The sequence below is a fragment of the Ranitomeya imitator genome, chromosome 1 (assembly GCF_032444005.1).
Source record: "Ranitomeya imitator isolate aRanImi1 chromosome 1, aRanImi1.pri, whole genome shotgun sequence".
In the NCBI taxonomy this organism is placed as follows: Eukaryota; Metazoa; Chordata; class Amphibia; order Anura; family Dendrobatidae; genus Ranitomeya; species Ranitomeya imitator.
In genome coordinates, this window is record NC_091282.1 from 590,251,619 (window position 1) to 590,273,542 (window position 21,924).

The window sequence follows — 21,924 nt, forward strand, 5'->3', positions numbered from 1 at the left end:
TAAAAAAAAAAAAAAAACAGTATTAGACACTAGGCTTTCTGTGCCCCAAAATTTGAGAGAGATGGCACACACGACTGGCACTCAAGCACAAATGCCAATATTAATCTCCCACTATTTTTTTTTTAAGGGAGAATTAAAAAATAAAAAACAGTATTATAGACACTAGGCTCTCTGTGCCCCACAATTTGAGAGAGATGGCACACACGACTGGCACTCAAGCACAAATGCCAATATTAATCTCCCACTATTTATTTTTTTTCAGGGAGAATTAAAAAACAAACAAAAAAAAACAGTATTAGACACTAGGCTTTCTGTGCCCCAAAATTTGAGAGAGATGGCACACACGACTGGCACTCAAGCACAAATGCCAATATTAATCTCCCACTATTTTTTTTTAAGGGAGAATTAAAAAACAAACAAAAAAAAACAGTATTATAGACACTAGGCTTTCTGTGCCCCACAATTTGAGAGAGATGGCACACACGACTGGCACTCAAGCACAAATGCCAATATTAATCTCCCACTATTTTTTTTAAGGGAGAATTAAAAAACAAACAAAAAAAAAACAGTATTATAGACACTAGGCTTTCTGTGCCCCACAATTTGAGAGAGATGGCACACACGACTGGCACTCAAGCACAAATGCCAATATTAATTTCCCACTATTTTTTTTTAAGGGAGAATTAAAAAACAAAAAAAAACAGTATTATAGACACTAGGCTTTCTGTGCCCCACAATTTGAGAGAGATGGCACACACGACTAGCACTCAAGCACAAATGCCAATATTAACCCCTTCATGACCTTGGGATTTTTCGTTTTTCCGTGTTCATTTTTCACTCCCCTCCTTCCCAGAGCCATAACTTTTTTATTTTTCCATCAATTTGGCCATGTGAGGGCTTATTTTTTTGCGGGACGAGTTGTACTTTTGAACGACCTCATTGGTTTTAGCATGTCGTGTACTAGAAAACGGGAAAAAAATTCCAAGTGTGGTGAAATTGCAAAAAAAGTGCAATCCCACACTTGTTTTTTGTTTGGCTTTTTTGCTAGGTTCACTAAATGCTAAAACTGACCTGCCATTATGATTCTCCAGGTCAGTACGAGTTCATAGACACCTAACATGACTAGGTTATTTGTTATCTAAGTGGTGAAAAAAATCCAAACTGTGCTAAAAAAAAAAAAAAATTGCGCCATTTTACGATACTCGTAGCGTCTCTATTTTTCGTGATCTGGGGTCGGTTGAGGGCTTATTTTTTGCGTGCCGAGATGACGTTTTTAATGATAGCATTTTCGTGCAGATACGTTCTTTTGATCTCCCGTTATTGCATTTTAATGCAATGTCGCGGCAACCAAAAAAACTTAATTCTGGCGTTTCAAATTTTTTTCTCGCTACGCCGTTTAGCGATCAGGTTAATGCTTTTTTTTAGTTGATAGATCGGGCGATTCTGAGCACGGTGATACCAAATATGTGCAGATTTGATTTTTTTTAATTGATTTATTTTGATTGGGGCGAAAGGGGGGTGATTTAAACTTTTATATTTTTTTTATTTTTTTCACATTTTTTTAAACTTTTTGTTTTTTACTTTTGCCATGCTTCAATAGCCTCCATGGGAGGCTAGAAGCAGGCACAACGCGATCATTCTCTGCTACATAGCAGCGATCTGCTGATCGCTGCTATGTAGCAGAAATGGAGGTGTGCTGTGAGCGCCGACCACAGGGTGGCGCTCACAGCCACCGGTGATCAGTAACCATAGAGGTCTCTAGGACTCTAGGACCTCTATGGTTACCATCCTGACGCATATCCGACCCCCGATCATGTGACGGGGGTCGGCGATGACGTCATTTCCGGCCGCCCGGCCGGAAGCGATAGTTAAATGCCGCTGTCTGCGTTTGACAGCGGCATTTAACTAGTTAATAGGTGCGGGCAGATCGCGATTCTTCCCGCGCCTATTACGGGCACATGTCAGCTGTTCAAAACAGCTGACATGTCCCGGCTTTGATGCGGGCTCTCCGCGGAGCCCTGCATCAAAGCAGGGGATCTGACCTCGGACGTACTATCCCGTCCGAGGTCAGAAAGGGGTTAATCTCCCATAATTTTTTTTTAAGGGAGAATTAAAAAACAAAACAAAAAAACAGTATTATAGACACTAGGCTTTCTGTGCCCCACAATTTGAGAGAGATGGCACACACGACTGGCACTCAAGCACAAATGCCAATATTAATCTCCCACTATTTATTTTTTTTAAGGGAGAATTAAAAAACAAAAAAAAAACAGTATTATAGACACTAGGCTTTCTGTGCCCCACAATTTGAGAGAGATGGCACACACGACTGGCACTCAAGCACAAATGCCAATATTAATCTCCCACTATTTATCTTTTTTCAGGGAGAATTAAAAAAAAAACAAAAACAAACAGTATTATAGACACTAGGCTTTCTGTGCCCCAAAATTTGAGAGAGATGGCACACACGACTGGCACTCAAGCACAAATGCCAATATTAATCTCCCACTATTTTTTTTTTAAGGGAGAATTAAAAAACAAAAAAAAAAACAGTATTATAGACACTAGGCTTTCTGTGCCCCACAATTTGAGAGACATGGCACACACGACTGGCACTCAAGCACAAATGCCAATATTAATCTCCCACTATTTTTTTTTTTCAGGGAGAATTAAAAAAAAAAACAGTATTAGACACTAGGCTTTCTGTGCACCAAAATTTGAGAGAGATGGCACACACGACTGGCACTCAAGCACAACTGCCAATATTAATCTCCCACTATTTTTTTTTTTTATTTCTGGGAGAATTGGCAAGAAATCAGGCCCACTGTTAGACTGTATGTTTTCTGTGCCAGAAAATGAGACACAGATGCCACACACAGGACTGCCACTGATGCAGATTTGCCAATTTTAATCTGCACCCTTTTTTTTTTTATTCAGGGAGACTAGTGAATAAATGTGGGCCACTGTATTAGAGTATATTTTCTGTGGCAGAAAGTGGCTTGAAGAGATGTAACGAGAAAAAAAAAAAAAGGGACTGTCCTACAATTACTATCTCCCTGAAGTTATCTCAGCAATGTATGGCAGGCAGCAATAACAAGGAGTGGACTGCTGCACAAATTAAATCAAAAGTGTGGACAAACAAACTAGATAGCTGTGCAGAAAGGAAAGAACAACAGGATTTGTGCTTTGAAAAAAGCAGTTGGTTTGCACAGCGGTGTACAAACAGCAATGCAGCTATCAGGGAGCCTTCTAGGGCAGCCCAATGAGCTACAGCGCTGAGGAAAATAAATGTAGCCTCCACTGTCCCTGCTAACAAAAGGTGGTGTTGGACAGTGTAAATCGCCACAGCACAAGCTGTTTCGGGGTTAATATACCCTGCCTAACGCTATCCCTACTTCTGACGAAGCGGCAGCAACCTCTGCCCATGCTCAGATCAGCAGCAGTAAGATGGCGGTCGGCGGGAATGCCCCTTTATAGCCCCTGTGACGCCGCAGACAGCAAGCCAATCACTGCAATGCCCTTCTCTAAGATGGTGGGGACTGAGACCTATGTCATCACGCTGCCCACACTCTGCGTCCACCTTCATTGGCTGAGAAATAGCGCTTTTCGCGTCATTGAAACGCAACTTTGGCGCGAAAGTCGCGTACCGCATGGCCGACCCCACACAGGGATCGGGTCGGGTTTCATGAAACCCGACTTTGCCAAAAGTCGGCGACTTATGAAAATGAACGATCCGTTTCGCTCAACCCTAGTATTTAGTCCTCCGGCTGTGACGAGGTGTCTAGGGTTTGTTAGGTACACCCCACGGTTACTTCTAGTTGCGGTGTTAAGATCAGGATTTGCAGTCAGTACAGTTACCACCTACTCCAGTGAAAGTTATCATGCTGCTCCAAGGTCACCGGATCATAACAGTACAACTGGCCAACAATGAGTTAAATGCATCTCAGAAGAAGGGATGAAAGGTGTTGAGCCATATTTTTTTCTTCAGTCTGTTTTGTCTTCTCTTCCCTCTTTATCTCTGGGTGGCTGAGGAGTCTCGTGCTAGCATCGATGTTCAGGAATTAGCTTCTCGTGTAGACCAGCTTGCTGCTAGGGTACAGGGTATTTCTGATTATATTGTTCAAACTCCTGTTTTATAACCGAAGATTCCTACTCCTGATTTGTTTTTTGGTGACAGGTCCAAATTTTTGAGTTTTAAAAACAACTGTAAACTGTTTTTTGCTTTGAGTCCTCGATCCTCCGGTGATTCCATTCAGCAGGTTAAAATCGTCATCTCCCTGTTGCGTGGCGATCCGCAGGATTGGGCGTTTTCCCTGAAATCTGGGAATCCGGCTTTGCTTAATGTAGACTAATTTTTTCAGGCTTTAGGATTATTATCTGATGAACCTAATTCTGTGGATCAAGCTGAGAAGACCTTGTTGGCCCTGCCCCAGGGTCAAAAGGCGGCAGAATTGTATTGTCAGAAATTCAGAAAATGGTCTGTGTTGACTAAATGGAATAATGATGCTTTGGCGGCAATTTTCAGAAAGGGTCTTCTGAATCCGTTAAAGATGTTATGGTGGGGTTTCCCACACCTTCCGGTCTGGGAAGCGCAGAACTGCGGGAGCGCAGAACTGTGCGTGCTGTGGCGTTGTCCTCAGAGCAGATTCCTGAGCCAATGCAGTGTGATAGGATTCTGTCTAGAATGGAACGACAAGGATTCAGACGTCAGAATAGGTTGTGTTACTATTGTGGCGATGCTTCTCATGTCATTTCAGTCTGCCCTAAGCGGACAAAGAGGATCGCTAGTTCATTTACCATCAGTACTGTGCAACCTAAATTTCTGTTATCTGTGTCCTTGATCTGCTCATTGTCATCATTTTCTGTCATGGCGTTTGTGGATTCAGGCACCGCCTTGAACTTAATGGACTTTGAGTTTGCCAGGCGTTGTGGTTTTCCCTTGCAGCCTTTGCATAACCCTATTCCTTTAAGGGGCATTGATGCTACACCCTTGGCTAAAAATAAGCCCCAGTTCTGGACACAGGTGGCCATGCGCATGGCGCTAGCCCATCAGGAAGATTGTCGATTTCTGGTGTTGCATAATTTGCATGATGCTATTGTGCTGGGTTTTCCGTGGTTGCAGGTACATAATCCTGTGTTGGATTGGAAGTCCATGTCTGTGATTAGTTGGGGTTGTCAGGGGGTTCATAATGATGTTCCTTTGATGTCAAACTCCTCTTCTTCCTCTTCTGAAATTCCAGAGTTTTTGTCTGATTTTCAGGATGTATTCGATGAGCCCAAGTCCAGTTTCTTTCCACCGCACAGGGACTGCGATTGTGCTATTGACTTGATTCCAGGCTGTAAGTTTCCTAAGGGTCGACTTTTCAACCTGTCTGTGCCTGAACATACCGCCATGCGGAGCTATATTAAGGAGTTTTTGGAGAAAGGGCATATTCGGCCATCTTCTTCACCATTGGGAGCGGGGTTCTTTTTTGTTGCTAAAAAAGATGGCTCCTTGAGACCCTGTATTGATTATCGCCTCTTGAATAAAATCACGGTCAAGTTTCAATACCCTCTACCTTTGCTTACCGATTTGTTTGCTAGGATTAAGGGAGCTAGTTGGTTTACTAAGATTGACCTTCGGGGGCATATAATCTTGTTCGTATTAAGCAGGGTGATGAATGGAAAACTGCGTTTAACACGCCTGAAGGCCATTTTGAATACCTTGTGATGCCATTCGGGCTCACTAATGCTCCATCTGTTTTTCAGTCCTTCATGCATGATATCTTCTGGACTTATATTGATAAGTTCTTGATTGTATATTTGGACGATATTTTGATTTTTTCCGATGATTGGGAGTCTCATGTGGAACAGGTCAGGATGGTATTTGAGATCCTTCGTGACAATGCCCTGTTTGTGAAAGGGTCTAAGTGTCTCTTTGGGGTGCAGAAGGTTTCTTTTTTGGGCTTCATTTTTTCTCCCTCGTCTATAGAGATGGATCCGGTTAAGGTTCAGGCCATTCATGATTGGATTCAGCCCACATCCTTGAAGAGCCTTCAGAAATTTTTGGGTTTTGCAAATTTTTATCGCCGTTTCATTGCTAATTTTTCCAGCGTGGTTAAACCCTTGACCGATTCGACGAAGAAAGGTGCTGATGTGGCGAATTGGTCCTCTGCAGCTGTCTCTGCCTTTCAGGAGCTTAAACGTCGATTTACTTCTGCTCCGGTGTTGCGCCAACCGGATGTTTCTCTTCCATTTCAGGTTGAGGTTGACGCTTCTGAGATTGGGGAAGGGGCCGTTTTGTCTCAGAGGGATCCTGTTGGTTCCTTAATGAAACCGTGTGCATTCTTTTTCTGTAAGTTTTTGCCTGCTGAATACAATTATGATGTCGGCAATCGGGAGTTGTTGGCTATGAAGTGGGCATTTGAGGAGTGGCGACATTGGCTTGAGGGAGCTAAGCACCGTATTGTGGTCTTGACCGATCATAAGAATTTGATTTACCTCGAGTCTGCCAAACGGCTGAATCCTAGACAGGCTCGATGGTCCTTGTTTTTTTCCCGTTTTGATTTCGTGGTCTTGTACCTTCCGGGTTCTAAGAACATTAAGGCTGATGCCCTCTCTAGGAGTTTTTTGCCTGATTCTCCTAAGGTCTTAGAACCGGTCGGTATTCTGAAAGAAGGGGTGGTCCTTTCTGCCATTTCCCCTGATTTACAACGGGTTCTTCAAGAATTTCAGGCTGACAAACCTGGCCAGCGCACAAGTGCTTGGCCAGCGCACAAGTCCCACAGGACTGCACAAAAGAACGCACATCACGCGACAAAGAAGGCCACCAAAAGGACCTACCAACCAAGTCTCTGGTACCAAAAATGCCAGGATGACCAGCCAACACGGAACAGTGAACCTCAGAAATCACTCTGCTAGTCCATCTGTCAGGAACAAACAGTTTCCCCACAGGACAGCGGGTCCTGTGGGGAAACTGTTTGTTCCTGACAGATGGACTAGCAGAGTGATTTCTGAGGTTCACTGTTCCGTGTTGGCTGGTCATCCTGGCATTTTTGGTACCAGAGACTTGGTTGGTAGGTCCTTTTGGTGGCCTTCTTTGTCGCGTGATGTGCGTTCTTTTGTGCAGTCCTGTGGGACTTGTGCGCTGGCCAAGCCTTGTTGTTCCCGTGCTAGTGGGTTGCTTTTGCCATTGCCGGTCCCTGAGAGGCCCTGGACGCATATTTCTATGGATTTTATTTCTGATCTTCCGGTTTCCCAGAGGATGTCGGTTATCTGGGTTGTTTGTGACCGGTTCTCTAAGATGGTTCATTTGGTGCCTTTGCCTAAATTGCCTTCCTCTTCGGATTTGGTTCCGTTGTTCTTTCAGCATGTGGTCCGTTTGCATGGTATTCCGGAGAATATTGTGTCCGACAGAGGTTCCCAGTTTGTTTCTAGGTTTTGGCGGGCCTTTTGTGCTAGGCTGGGCATTGATTTGTCTTTTTCTTCTGCGATTCATCCTCAGACAAATGGTCAGACCGAGCAAACTAATCAGACTTTGGAGACTTATTTGAGATGCTTTGTGTCTGCTGATCAGGATGATTTGGTGGCTTTCTTGCCATTGGCCGAGTTTGCCCTTAATAATCGGGCTAGTTTGGCTACTTTGGTTTCGCCTTTCTTTTGTAATTTTGGTTTTCATCCTCGTTTTTCTTCTGGGCAGGTTGAGCCTTCTGACTGTCCTGGTGTGGATTCTGTGGTTGACAGGTTGCAGCAGATTTGGGCTCATGTGGTGGACAATTTGGTGTTGTCTGAGGAGGAGGCTCAATGTTTTGCTAACCGTCGTCGGTGTGTTGGTTCCCGGCTTCGGGTTGGGGATCTGGTCTGGTTGTCTTCCCGTCATGTTCCTATGAAGGTTTCTTCTCCTAAGTTTAAGCCTCGGTTTATTGGTCCTTATTGGATTTCTGAGATTATTAATCCGGTGTCTTTTCGACTGGCGCTTCCGGCCTCTTTTGCTATCCATAATGTCTTCCATAGATCTTTATTGCGGAAATATGTGGAGCCCGTTGTTCCCTCTGTTGATCCTCCGGCCCCTGTGTTGGTTGATGGGGAGTTGGAATATGTTGTTGAGAAGATTTTGGATTCCCGTTTTTTGAGGCGGAAGCTTCAGTACCTTGTCAAATGGAAGGGTTATGGCCAGGAGGATAATTCTTGGGTTTTTGCCTCTGATGTCCATGCCGCTGATTTGGTTCGTGCCTTTCATCTGGCTCATCCTGATCGGCCTGGGGGCTCCTCAAGGGGGGGTACTGTTGTGAGTTCTGCTTTTGGGCTCCCTCCGGTGGTTGTAGGTGGTAATGCAGTTGTCCCTGGGCTGCAGTCCTGGACAGGTGTATCTGCTGATTGCAATTCTGACTGGGGTATTTAGGTTTGCAGGACTCATTAGTCCTTGCCAGTTGTCAATGTTTCTTGGAAGGTGTTGGATCTCTGTCTGGCATCTCCTGCTTAGCTGCCAATTCAGCAAAGATAAGTGTCTGTTTCTTTTTCTATGGCACACTTGCTGTGTGCTTGTTTTTTGATTGTATTCCTGCTCTGAGTGTAGGATTCTCTGGAGTTGCAGATATATGTTCCACGTCTTTAGTTAGATGGTGGAATTTTTGTATAATCTGCTGTGGATATTTTTGGAAGGGTTTTAATGTAGACCGCACAGTACTCTGCCCTATCCTTTCCTATTTTAGCTAGAGTGGCCTCTTGAGCTAAATCCTATTTTCTGCCTGTGTGTGTCTATCCTCTCCTACTCACAGCCAATATTTGTGGGGGGCTGCCTATCCTTTGGGGTTCTGCTCTGAGGCAAGGTAGAATTCTTATTTCCATCTTTAGGGGTATTTAGTCCTCCGGCTGTGATGAGGTGTCTAGGGTTTGTTAGGTACACCCCACGGCTACTTCTAGTTGCGATGTTAAGATCAGGATTTGCGGTCAGTACAGTTACCACCTACTCCAGTGAAAGTTTTCATGCCGCTCCAAGGTCACCGGATCATAACAGTGGACCTCCTGAAACACGGGGGGTGCTGAAAGAGGTACTACAGCACAGTAGACCCCGTTACACTAGTGGCAGACAGCGGGATGTGATACCCCTTCTACAGGAGGAAAGGAATGAATGGAAGACAACTACCAGAAGTTAAAGAGGACTACACTAAAAGATCTGGTGGAAGCCCGAAGGTTAATCGCCAGCAACAAAACAAAAGCGGATTTGATAGCAGCCATCATGGAACACGACACTGCAGCGCCCCCCAATGTGAACGTGGAGGAGACTGAATTCCAGAGGGAGGTAAAGAACAGACTGGCGTTCTATGGCCCAAACCCTGCAGTAGAGATCATACGAGAGGTGATGGCTGATGTGCGTACTGATCTGAAGGAAGAGATGGCCGAGCGGACCAGGATAGAGCTAACCAAGATGGAGATGGCAGAGCGGACCAAAGTGGAGCTGGCCAAGATGGAGATGGCAGAGAGGAGAGTCAGCGAGCAAGGGGAGCTCTGACCCCCGCCCAGGTACCTTCAACAATAAGCCACAAAAAGATCCAGTATAATGCCTTCCGACAGTTGGGGGAGGCAGAGGAAGAAATTGATGGCTTTCTGCAGGACTTTGAGCGGCAGTGTGCCCTTCATCAAGTGAAGCCGGAGGAACGGGTTCAGATTCTGGCCAGCAAGCTGACAGGCCGGGCAGCAGACGCCTATCGCACGGTACCTGATGAGGACTGTATGGACTATGAGCGGATCAAAGAAGTGATCTTGGCCCAGTATGCGCTGACACCAGAGGCATACCGGATCACAGAGCAGCACCACACAGGGACGAGCACCACTATAAAACGACAGCTGGTAGTTCCCAAGAAGTATACCCTTGGCCGGGCATTTCGGTGTCAGTCACACCAGGCATCGTCTGACACAAAACTTCTTTTGGCCGGGGGTAACCTATGATGTTCGTCAATGCTGCCAGACCTGTGACAGTTGCCAGCGCATTGGCAAGAGGGGAGATTGATGCAAGGCCAAATTACGCCCCCTCCCCATTGTGGAGGAACCATTTAGCCGAGTAGCGGTCAATCTGATAGGGCCGTTAGCTAAACCCAGTCCTTCAGGGAAAAGGTATATATTGACAGTGGTAGATTATGCCACACAGTATCCAGACGCGGTTGCGTTACCTAACATACTGGCAGAGACGGTGGCGGCTGCCCTGCTCCAGGTTTTCTCACTGGTTGGATTTCCCCGGGAGATTATCTCAGACCATGGTACCCAGTTTACAGCAGAGGTGACCAACCAACTGTGGAAGCTGTGCGGCGAAAAGTCCATTAGAAGCGCCCTGTACCACCCGCAAACCAATGGGTTGTGTGAACGCTTTAACGGGACGTTAAAACAACTCATTGGGACTTTTACCAGGACCTACAGGGACTGGGAGAAATTCTTGCCTCACCTCCTGTTTGCCTATCGAGAGGTGCCCCAAGAATCCACAGGGTTATCCCCATTCGAACTGGTATACGGGAGATGGGTAAGGAGACCCCTAGACTTAGTGCTAGAACACTGGGAAGGGGAGGGCATCATAGAAGGGGTTCCTATTGTACCCTATGTGCTGGAATTCTGGGACCGCCTACAGGAGCTGACCCAGGCTGTACGTGGGAACATGCAGGTGGCCCAGCGGTGCCAGCGCGTATGGTACAATCGAAGGGCCAGAGAGTGCACCTTGGAAATAGGGCAGAAGGTCCTGGTGTTAGAGCCCACTAGGCAGAACAAGTTCCAAGCTGCATGGCAGGGGCCCTACCAGGTAGTGGGGAAAATAGCCGACACCACCTATAATGTCGCCGATTGTGACGGCCCCAGGGTTATCCGCATGTTCCACGTGAATATGCTGAAGCCCTATCGGGAGCGCCCTGAAGATGTAGTGGCCATCTGTGCACCTGAAGCAGAGGATTTAGCCGGACTTCCCTTGCCTGATGTCTTAGGGGAGAGGACTCAGTCTAAAACATGAGACCAGGTACACTGGGGTGAAGACTTAGGTCCCCGGGAGAGACAGCAGGCAGAGGAGTTGTTGAGGCAGTGACAGAGGATGTTTTCGGGGAAACCCGGGTACGCTCACCTGGCACAACACAAGGTTGAGACCCAGGATCAGACCCCCCTGCGACAACCCCCCTTCCGCGTCCCTGAGTCTGTACGAGAAGGGATGCGACAAGAGATACAAGAGATGTTGCGCTTAGGGGTCATTGAGGAGTCAGATAGTCCCTGGGCATCTCCCGTAGTGTTAGTGCCCAAGAAGGATGGGACTACACAGTTTTGTGTAGATTATCGTAAGCTCAATGAGAAAACAGTGACGGATGCGTATCCCATGCCGCGTGTGGATGAGTTGTTAGACCGGCTGGCGGGGGCAAAGTATTTGACCACCATCGGTCTATGCAAAGGCTACTGGCAGATTCCCCTTAGTCCTGATGCTATTCCCAAGTCGGCATTTGTCACCCCGTTTGGCTTATTCCAGTTTTGAGTTATGCCATTCGGGATGAAGACTGCCCCGGCGACCTTCCAGAGGCTTGCTCACCGGCTTCTGGATGGTCTCCAGGACTATGCATGTGCCTACCTGGATGATATCGCCATCTACAGCGCGACATGGGAAGAGCATCTAAACCACCTAAAGACAGTATTAGACAGGATCCACCAGGCCGGAATCACCCTGAACCCAAACAAGTGTCACGTGGGCAAAGCAGAGGTTCAGTATTTAGGGCATTGGGTGGGAAGTGGGAAACAGAGACCAGAACCAGCCAAGATTGAGGCCATAGCCAAATGGCCCACCCCATGCACTAAAACCCAGGTCATGGCGTTTCTAGGGACAGCGGGGTATTACAGGAAATTCGTTCCCAATTACAGCAGCGTGGCCAAGCCCCTCACTGATCTGACCCGTAAGAACCAACCCCGCTAGGTAGCCTGGACCCCAGAGTGTAAGGAAGCCTTCCGCCAGCTAAAGGACGCCCTCACCAATACCCCTGTATTGGCCGCACCTGATCCAACTAAACGTTTCCTGGTTCACACAGACGCTTCTATGTTTGGATTGGGGGTAGTACTAAGCCAAGTCGGGCCGGACGGCCAAGAACACCCGGTAGCTTACCTGACTCGGAAAATACTGCCCCGTGAAGTGAGCTACGCGGCCATCGAGAAAGAGTGCCTGGCAATAGTATGGGCACTCAAAAAGTTACAACCATATTTGTATGGACGACAGTTTTCCCTCCTAATGGACCATAATCCCCTAGTCTGGCTTAATCGGGTCTCCTGAGACAACGCCAGATTACTGTGGTGGAGTTTAGCCCTACAACCTCTGGACTTCACCATCCACTACAGACCCGGCAAACAAAACGGTAATGCCGATGGACTAAGTCAACAAACGGAACTTGTACCAACCCTATAAACTTCGGTCATCCCCAAACCGATCCATTAAGGATCAGACTGTGTATGCCGATCGCGTCGCTGAAAAGGGGAGCCGTGTTACAGAACCCCCAGCACCAAGAATATGTTATGCAGTATATGTACAGTGGGGCAAAAAAGTATTTAGTCAGTCAGCAATAGTGCAAGTTCCACCCCTTAAAAAGATGAGAGGCGTCTGTAATTTACATCATAGGTAGACCTCAACTATGGGAGACAAACTGAGAAAAAAAAATCCAGAAAATCACATTGTCTGTTTTTTTATCATTTTTTTTGCATATTATGGTGGAAAATAAGTATTTGGTCAGAAACAAACAATCAAGATTTCTGGCTCTCACAGACCTGTAACTTCTTCTTTAAGAGTCTCCTCTTTCCTCCACTCATTACCTGTAGTAATGGCACCTGTTTAAACTAGTTATCAGTATGAAAAGACACCTGTGCACACCCTCAAACAGTCTGACTCCAAACTCCACTATGGTGAAGACCAAAGAGCTGTCAAAGGACACCAGAAACAAAATTGTAGCCCTGCACCAGGCTGGGAAGACTGAATCTGCAATAGCCAACCAGCTTGGAGTGAAGAAATCAACAGTGGGAGCAATAATTAGAAAATGGAAGACATACAAGACCACTGATAATCTCCCTCGATCTGGGGCTCCACCAAAATCCCACCCCGTGGGGTCAGAATGATCACAAGAACGGTGAGCAAAAATCCCAGAACCACGCGGGGGGACCTAGTGAATGAACTGCAGAGAGCTGGGACCAATGTAACAAGGCCTACCATAAGTAACACACTACGCCACCATGGACTCAGATCCTGCAGTGCCAGATGTGTCCCACTGCTTAAGCCAGTACATGTCCGGGCCCGTCTGAAGTTTGCTAGAGAGCATTTGGATGATCCAGAGGAGTTTTGTGAGAATGTCCTATGGTCTGATGAAACCAAACTGGAACTGTTTGGTAGAAACACAACTTGTCGTGTTTGGTGGAAAAAGAATACTGAGTTGCATCCATCAAACATCATACCTACTGTAAAGCATGGTGGTGGAAACATCATGCTTTGGGGCAGTTTCTCTGCAAAGGGGCCAGGACGACTGATCCGGGTACATGAAAGAATGAATGGGGCCATGTATCGTGAGATTTTGAGTGCAAACCTCCTTCCATCAGCAAGGGCATTGAAGATGAAACGTGGCTGGGTCTTTCAACATGACAATGATCCAAAGCACACCGCCAGGGCAACGAAGGAGTGGCTTTGTAAGAAGCATTTCAAGGTCCTGGAGTGGCCTAGCCAGTCTCCAGATCTCAACCCTATAGAAAACCTTTGGAGGGAGTTGAAAGTCCGTGTTGCCAAGCGAAAAGCCAAAAACATCACTGCTCTAGAGGAGATCTGCATGGAGGAATGGGCCAACATACCAACAACAGTGTGTGGCAACCTTGTGAAGACTTACAGAAAACGTTTGACCTCTGTCATTGCCAACAAAGGATATATTACAAAGTATTGAGATGAAATTTTGTTTCTGACCAAATACTTATTTTTCACCATAATATGCAAATAAAATGTTAAAAAAAACAGACAATGTGATTTTCTGGATTTTTTTTTCTCAGTTTGTCTCCCATAGTTGAGGTCTACCTATGATGTAAATTACAGACGCCTCTCATCTTTTTAAGTGGTGGAACTTGCACTATTGCTGACTGACTAAATACTTTTTTGCCCCACTGTATGTATAATAGTTTCCATGTGAAATGCATCAGTCCACAGCCTGCGCCCCTGGACAAGATATTCTCTTACTGACCTTCCCCACCTTTGTAATTCCCACAGTAAATATTGGCAGGCTCCGGCCCCCTGCGGCTATTGTAATGTATGTCTGGCCTGCTGTTTTCCTATTGGCCTGTCCTGTGTATCTGTGTTATATATTCTGTGTACTGTGAATAAAGTGGGTTCTTTTAGACTGGAAGTACGTGGAGTGGCAGTCAGCTTTTATATGCTCTCACGTAATCAAGGAATTCCAGCCAGCGTCCTTCATTCAGAATCCAATAAAAGAGAGTGGACCTCCTGAAACACGGGGGGTGCTGAAAGAGGTACTACAGCACAGTAGACCCCATTACAAATGGTAACCAGGATAAATATCGGGTTACTAAGCGCGGCCCTGCACTTAGTAACCCGATGTTTACCCTGGTTACCTGGGTGCTGCAGGGGGACTTCGGCATCGTTGAAGACAGTTTCAATGATGCCGAAGTTGTTCCCCTGATTGTTGGTTGCTGGAGAGAGCTGTCTGTGTGACAGCTCCCCAGCAACCACACAACGACTTACCAACGATCATGGCAAGGTCGTATCGCTGGTCGTGATCGTTGGTAAGTCATTTAGTGTAACGGTACTTTAAGCCCCTAGAATGCTGGCACCTCCGGCAAGGAGTTTGTGTTTGTATGTATTCAGGGACCCGGCTGAAATAAGCCCCTAGAATGCTGGCTCCTCCGGCGAGGAGTTTGTGTTTGGATGTATACAGGGACCCGGCTGAAATAAGCCCCTAGAATGCTGGCTCCTCCGGCGAGGAGTTTTGTGTACATGTGTGACCACTGACTGCTCTCTGTTTGGGCAGATAGCCTGTGCCTCTGTGGAGTCTAATAGGGCACAGTGCTTCTCATTCACGACTACTCTGTGAATTAACTGAGCTAGTCTATACCGCCATATAGTACCGCCGTTTGCTAGCAGCAGGTACTCCTGCACGGTGGACCCCGGGCTGTGAACGCACCAATATCAATAAAAACATCTCTATTTACTCGGTGCGTACCACTAGCCCTAACAGAATACTAGAGCCAGGGTCTGGCTAGTAGATGGTGGACATACAGCAATCTTTGCGGTATATCCAGCAGCTGGAGGGTAGGTTGGCGGCTCTCGAGAGCTCAACCTCAGCTGCAGATGTTACCGAAGTTGCTGTACAGGCTGCTAGCGTGGCTGCAGCAACCTTGTCCACTGCCACCCCTGTTCCGACATTATCTTGCCTCCCGCTGCCAGAAAATTTTTCTGGAGATAGCAAATCTTGTAGGGGATTCGTGAGTCAGTGCTCTATTCACCTCGAGCTCCTGGCTGCATGTTTTCCTACAGAGCTGGCTAAGGTGGGATTTATTGTGTCTCTCTTGTCGGACAGGGCGTTGGAGTGGGTAATGCCGCTGTGGGAGCGTGGTGATCTTGTAAAGCAGAGTGCTCCGCTGTTCCTGAGCACTCTGAAAAAGGTCTTTTTAGGACCTCAAGTCACCGATGACACAGTGCTCCAACTACTGGCATTAACTCAGGGTGAGTCCTTGGTCAGCCATTTTTCCGTCCGCTTCCGTACTTTAGCTTCTGAGCTGGAGTGGTCGGATAAAGCCCTTATCCCCATATTTTGGAGGGGCCTGGCTGATCACATTAAGGACGCTCTGGCCACTAGGGAGATTCCTGCCACACTGGAGGAGTTAATAACTGTCTCTACTCGAATTGACCTCCGTTTTAATGAGCGGAGGTTAGAGCGAGCCCAGTGTAGGCAGAGGTTTCGGCTGGCTCCCACCTTCGCCAAACCTCTGGAATCTCCGGTCCAGGTTCCTGAGTCACATGAGGCCTTGGAAGTGTCACGAGCGGGATCTAAGTCCCGGACCGCTCGTGCACTCCAGGTTTGTCATGTTTGCCAGCAGTCAGGACATTTTGCCACCAGTACGGCGGTGTGTTTGACGGCGGGGCGCCTCCCACCGGCAGAGACACTTTTGTGTACTATGAGGGGCCCTGTGCCAGTGACGTCGCCAACGAGTATGCCCCCCCCACCTGATGAAGGAACCTGCACTTTCATCTGCACCTTCCTCTTTGTCCCCGTGTAAGGTGATATAGTATGTGGAAAGGGGAACCTGACTTTCAGCAGGGTCAGATTCTGGCTGTGTAGAGTGCAAGGGGAATGTAGTGGTCTGGGTCAATGTACCAGCAGACTCATCTAGCAGTGGCTGGGCAATGGGCAGGTTGAGGAGGAAACACCGATATAGGCCCAAATAATAAAGTAGGCTAAATGCAGTTCAAAATTGGTAACAGGACTAAACAGGCGGCATTGCTTTTTTCAGTGGAGGACAACTGTAATGAGTGGCAGACACAGTTAGTAGGCCTAAAATAAAAAAGTAGGCTAAATGCAGTTCAAAATTGGTAACAGGAGTAAACAGGTGGCACTGCTTTGTTCAGTGGAGGAGAACAAGAAGCAGCAGCAGACACCATTAGTAGGCCCAGCCAAACAAGTAGGCCAAATGCAGTTTAACATTTGAAACAGGATGAAAATTGAGGCTCAGCTTTGTTCAGTGGAGGAGAAATGCAAGGAGCGGCAGACAACGTTAGTAGGCGTAACCAAACCAGTAGGTCAAATGCAGTGTAATATCCTAAACAGGATGAAAATTGAAGCTCAGCTTTGTTCAGTGGAGGAGAAATCCAAGGAGCGGCAGACACCGTTGGTCGGCGTAACCAAAGCAGTAGGCCAAATGCAGTGTAATATCCTAATCAGGATGAAAATTGAAGCTCAGGTTTGCACAGTTGAAGGAGAACAAGGAGAACAAAAAGCAGCGGCAGACACTGTTAGTAGGCGTAACCAAACCAGTAGGCCAAATGCAGTGTAATATCCTAACCAGGATGAAGATTGAAGCTCAGCTTTGTACAGTTGAAGGAGAACAACAAGCAGCGGCAGACACCGTTAGTAGGCTAACCAAACCAGTATGCCAAATGGAGTGTAATATCCTAACCAGGATGAAAATTGAAGCTCAGCTTTGTTCAGTGGAGGAGAAAGGCAAGGAGTGGCAGACACCGTTAGTAGGCATAACCAAACCAGTAGGCCAAATGCAGTGTAATATTCTAACCAGGATGAAAATTGAAGCTCAGCTTTGCACAGTGGAGGAGAAAGGCAAGGAGTGGCAGACACCGTTAGTAGGCATAACCAAACCAGTAGGCCAAATGCAGTGTAATATCCTAACCAGGATGAAAATTGAAGCTCAGCTTTGCACAGTGGAGGAGAAAGGCAAGGAGTGGCAGACATCGCTAGTAGGCGTAACCAAACCAGTAGGCCAAATGCAGTGTAATATCAGACACTGGATGAAAATTGAGGCTCAGCTTTATTCAGTGGAGAACACCAAGCAGCGGCACACTATTTGTAGGCCCAACCAAAGAAGTAGGCCAAATGCAGTTTAATATCTGACACCGGATGAAAATTGAGGCTCAGCTTTATTCAGTGGAGAACACCAAGCAGCAGCACACATCGTTTGTAGGGCCCACCAAAGAAGTAGGCCAAATGCAGTTTAATATCTGACACTGGATGAAAATTGAGGCTCAGCTCTGTTCAGTGGAGGACAACTGTAATGGAAGGCAGACACAGTTAGTAGGCCTAAATAAGTAAGTAGGCAAAATGCAGTTCAAAATTGATAAGTGGAGTACACAGGCAGCATAGCTTTGTTCAGCGGAGGACAACTAATAAGTGGCTCAGACAGACAGAGTAGGCCTAAAATAAAAAAAGGCGGCTAATTGCAGTTCAAAATTTGTAAGAGGAGTACACAGGCGGCAAAGCGTGGTTCAGCGGAGGAGGACAAGTGTAATTAGTGGCTCTGACACACAGAGTAGACCTAAAATAATAAAGAAGGCTATATTCAGTTCACAATTGGTAAGAGGAGTACAGTGGTGGAGGATAAGCAGGAATGAAAACATAACTTTTAATGTATAACCAATAAAGGAATATATTAAATAAACTGTCACCAAAAACAGTGGGGCACGGGGTTCCTCGGACAGATCAGAGAGTACACAAAGTGGGCTTTTTTTAGATCAGGTTTATTCCCTGCAAAACCGACAACCTCAAGTGAGGAAGCAATGAGTTCTTCTCCATCAGACTCTCCTTCATTTGGTAACCATACCCCTACTCAGTCTGAGTCTTTGATTCAGATCATTAATTTATCTGATAAACATATTGATGATTTGGAAATGTCAGTCCTACGCAAGGGTCTTTCATTTGTCCCTAGTACAGATTTTGATTTGTTTAGAGCAGTCAAAGACCTTAACCTCTTCTTACGTTAGTTGAGATGGAATAAATTCTTCCATAAACAGGAATTTCGCATATGCTCTGATCTAGGCATCCCAGTTGATATGTTACCAGACGTGAGACTGCTATACAGTATTGGCGAAATTGAGCCTAACTCTGTGGGCTTGGGCCCCTTCACCCAGTTGAGAGACAAAAGCACGAGGATGCCACCAAACACAGGTGACCTTTCAGCTATTGATATCTTCTCAAATCTGGTCACGTCTGAGCTAAGGGAGTTATCTCATAGCCACATACAGTGCAATTTTAATTGCTTGAGACAAGAAATGAAGACAATTAAATGGCTTGAGAAAGATACCAATATAGTTGTCAAGCCTTCCGATAAGGGGGGCAACATCATTGTTCTTGGGACAGAGCAATATCAAAGCATGTGCGAATCCATCCTGGCAGACCGTGAGACGTATGAGATCCTCTCACATAATCCTACTAGTGAATATCGTGAGGCAATTTTGTAGGAAGGCCTTAATGAAGGGGTCATCAGCAAAACTGAATTTGATTTCATCTTTCCGAAATGTCCAGTCACTGCCACGTTTTAGAGCCTGCCCAAGATACATAAGGGCCTGCACCCCCTCAAGGGCAGGCCCATTGTATCGGGGGTAGGCAGTCTCTGTCAAAATGCAGGCATATATTTGGACCGCATTTTGGCCCCCTTTGTTTCAGCACTGCAGTCCTTTGTAAAGGATACTCCGGATCTCCTTCGACGATTAGAAGGCCTGACCATTAGCCCCGAATCACTGCTCGCAAGCATTGACGTTGAGGCACTTTATTCTTCCATTCCCCATGATAGGGGCATGGAAGCGGTACGTTATTTTCTCAATACAAGGGGACAGCAATTTAAACAACATAATTGCTTTGTACTAAAGCTTCTCCATTTTTGTCTGACACATAACTACTTTGTCTTCAACTGCAGGACCTACCACCAGCTGAGGGGGACTGCTATGGGCAGTCCCTGTGCCCCAGCCTACACGAACCTCTTCATCAGCTGGTGGGAGGAGACAGTGGTTCCTGGTGAAGACTGTGAGGAGAGTGATTCAACTATATACCGTGCCTTAGAAATTTGGACACGGTATATAGACGACATTCTCATTGTCTGGCGGGGTACTAAGGATGAGTTTGCGGTCTTTGTGGACTCTTTGAATCACAATGACATTGGTCTCTACTTTACTTCAGTTATCGATACCTATCTTAAGAGGGGGATCCCGAAAGGGCAATACCTTCGGGTACAGAGGAATTGCTCAGATAGCCATACCTTCGAGACACATTCTCGGGAGTTGAGAGAGAGGTTTTTGGCTAGAGGTTATCCCCGCAGTGTGCTCAGTAAGGCGTATCATGAAGCTAAGGGTAGGGACCGCAGTGAATTGTTGAATCCTGTACCCAGGAGACAGGATGATACTGTTACCCGTTACATCACTACCTATGATAATGGTGCAACTTGTGTCAGAGACATCCTTAGGAGACACTGGTCAGTCGTGCAAATGGATCCGGATATAGCAGAACGTATAGGTGATGCTCCCACCATCACCTACAGAAAAGCTCGCTTGCTATAAGATAGAATTGTCCATAGCCACTTCACTACTCCCCAAATGGGCACGTGGCTTAAAAGTAATGTTACAGGGTGCCACAGATGTGGTCATTGTACGGTTTGCCAGTTTGTAGATCCAAGTAAATTCTTTGTGAGTAATGTGACAGGGAAGAGGTATGAAATCAAGCAGTTTATTAACTGCAGCACAAAGTGGGTCATTTATAGGGCCGCATGTACCTGCGGCATGGAATACATTGGCAAGATCATCAGAGAATTTAAAAAAAGAATTGGCGAGCATGTTGGTGATGTCGAACACAATAGGGACACACCTGTGTCTCGACACATCAAACATATGCATAATGGGCAAGTTAAAAATCTGCGCTTTGTGGCTATAGAAAAGGTCTCTGCACCTATGCGAGGGGGCAACTGGGATCAGTTGCTACAGAAAGAGGCGAAGTGGATATTTTATTTGAACACTGTCTCACCTCATGGTCTTAACGACCAAATTAACTATGGATGTTTTATCTGATTCCTCTGATTGAACCTTATTGTTGCTAGCCAAGCGCTGTTTTACACATGAAAGTGTACCTTTCCACAAATCCTTCCCTTTTGTCACCTTTTTGGGTTTTTGCATTATTGTTAACTGATATCCGTATGGCCTCAATCATATATTTTATGTGGGGCACTTCCTTTATAGCAAATTTTGGAGCAGAGATGTTTATGTGCTGATCTTCTATTCAGAGCATTCCCATATGACACTGTGCATTTAATTTGACTCAGAGCATTCCCATATAACACTGTGCATTTAATTTGACTCAGTTTTTTATGGGCTGTTGCAGGTACAGTTATTATTTGTGTGTATGAGCAGTAGTTACAAGTAGTTACCCCATAACATTGGGCAATTGTAACTATCAGTGGGGCTCTTTCATTAGCTTATAAGTCTAACTGTTATTGATGAATGCCGTCATCCTTGTGTGCGACTTAGCGCATAGGATATATTCCTAACGTAGATATATAGGCATGTTTTGTCCACTGAATGCCCTCATGCATCAATGACATCTCTTCTGCTGTATACCGCCATCCTGTGACATTATGGCACCCATCTACATGGATGTGGGTTTCCTTTGTGATTTTTTATGACGCAAAATTTAACCATACAAACCCATTAGACACTTTGGTATCATCCAATTTTTGTCGCCCATTAGCGTAGAGCTATAGTTACGCGCTTGATACTCCATTCCATGTGCTGACATTTCATTTTATGCGCAGTGTTAGAGGCGCCCGGTTGTTGTGGCAACGTCAACATCCGGTGATTACCGGGGATTGGTGTTTTCACGGCCGCATATTTTAACTGTGACGTCTCTTATGAAACATGATGGGATCTAATAACTACATCTTAACAATAACTATTCCTTACCGCTACACTTTGGCAGCTATTTCCCATTGGTGTAGTCTGCCTGAATGAGCGGTTACTTCGCCCCTTTCTAGGTTAGACTGGCGTACTGTCGCCATGGCAGCGCCAACATCTGGCCCTTACCGGAAGTCGTTGATTGCGGGTTCCCACTATGTATTGGTGGCACATCTTAGTAAGTAAAGCTGCACAGAGAAGGTGTCTGCGGTGTTTCTCTGGTATGTTTCAGCAGCTATTGTCCACTGGCAAAGCTTTCCAGAGACTGTGGATTCCTTGTTTAAGGTATCGTCTTTACTTGCGTCTCATTGCTATGGCAACGTTAACTTCCTGTTGTTACAGGAAGTCACTAGCCTCGTGGATTCACGTAAGTTTATGGCATCTCTAAACATGTGAAAAGGTACCGGACAGGTAATTTGAGCATACTATGGGGCATGGTGTTTGATTGCTTTCTTGAAGGAAGGACTTTGGCGTGTTTTTTTTTCTATCTTAAGCGCCGCACAAATTGTCTGGCT